We start from the raw sequence: 1,449 nt of genomic DNA on the forward strand, positions 1-1,449 counted from the left end.
TTGAGATGCGGGCTTCCCAACGTTATTCCCTTGGGTTTTTTTTTTTTTTCCCTCTCTCTCTCTTTCTCTTTTTCTTTTGCCTCTTGGCGCGACTGCGCTTTCACCCGTTGAGATGCGGGCTTCTCAACTTTTTTTCCTTGGTTTTTTTTTTCTTCCTCTCTCTCTCTTTCTCTTTTTCTTTTGCCTCTTGGCGCGACTGCGCTTTTACCCGTTGAGATGCGGGCTTCTCAACTTTTTTTCCTTGGTTTTTTTTTTTCTTCCTCTCTCTCTCTTTCTCTTTCTCTTTTGCCTCTTGGCGCGACTGCGCTTTTACCCGTTGAGATGCGGGCTTCTCAACTTTTTTTCCTTGGTTTTTTTTTTTCTTCCTCTCTCTCTCTTTCTCTTTTTCTTTTGCCTCTTGGCGCGACTGCGCTTTTACCCGTTGAGATGCGGGCTTCTCAACTTTTTTTCCTTGGTTTTTTTTTTTCTTCCTCTCTCTCTCTTTCTCTTTTTCTTTTGCCTCTTGGCGCGGCTGCGCTTTTACCCGTTGAGATGCGGGCTTCTCAACTTTTTTTCCTTGGTTTTTTTTTTTTCTTCCTCTCTCTCTCTTTCTCTTTTTCTTTTGCCTCTTGGCGCGGCTGCGCTTTTGGGAAGCCCGCGCTGAACTGTAACTCGCTTTGCTCATCCTGACGACCCAGCCCGTTGAAATGCGGGCTTCCCAACTTTTTTTTCTTGGGTTTTTTTTTTCCTCTCTCTCTCTCTCTCTTTCTCTTTTGCCTCTTGGCGCGACTGCGCTTTTACCCGTTGAGATGCGAGCTTCCCAACTTTTTTTTCTTGGGTTTTTTTTTTCCTCTCTCTCTCTCTCTCTCTTTCTCTTTTGCCTCTTGGCGCTACTGCGCTTTTACCCGTTGAGATGCGGGCTTCTCAACTTTTTTTCCTTGGTTTTTTTTTTTCTTCCTCTCTCTCTCTTTCTCTTTTTCTTTTGCCTCTTGGCGCGACTGCGCTTTTACCCGTTGAGATGCGGGCTTCTCAACTTTTTTTCCTTGGTTTTTTTTTTTCTTCCTCTCTCTCTCTTTCTCTTTTTCTTTTGCCTCTTGGCGCGGCTGCGCTTTTGGGAAGCCCGCGCTGAACTGTAACTCGCTTTGCTCATCCTGACGACCCAGCCCGTTGAAATGCGGGCTTCCCAACTTTTTTTTCTTGGGTTTTTTTTTTCCTCTCTCTCTCTCTCTCTTTCTCTTTTGCCTCTTGGCGCGACTGCGCTTTTACCCGTTGAGATGCGAGCTTCCCAACTTTTTTTTCTTGGGTTTTTTTTTTCCTCTCTCTCTCTCTCTTTCTTTCTCTTTTGCCTCTTGGCGCGGCTGCGCTTTTGGGAAGCCCGCGCTGAACTGTAACCCGCTTCGCCCATCCCGACGACCCACCGTTGAGATGCGGGCTTCCCAATTTTGTTCCCTCGGGGTTCCTCCATCCCTC

At 46.5% G+C, this 1,449-nt stretch overlaps 1 protein-coding gene across 1 annotated transcript in view; it reads right to left on the reverse strand.

Moving 5' to 3' along the window:
- Positions 1-94, reverse strand: part of ANTXR2 (ANTXR cell adhesion molecule 2) — a 181,415-nt gene extending 181,321 nt beyond the window's left edge. The window contains exon 1 of the mRNA XM_060687005.2: positions 1-94. This exon is cut by the window's left edge and continues 647 nt beyond it. The gene's annotated coding sequence lies outside the window, so the exon portion shown is untranslated.
- Positions 95-1,449: the final 1,355 nt, after the last annotated feature.

The sequence above is a fragment of the Pantherophis guttatus genome, chromosome 8 (assembly GCF_059756535.1).
Source record: "Pantherophis guttatus breed Tessera chromosome 8, ASM5975653v1, whole genome shotgun sequence".
NCBI lineage: Eukaryota > Metazoa > Chordata > Lepidosauria > Squamata > Colubridae > Pantherophis > Pantherophis guttatus.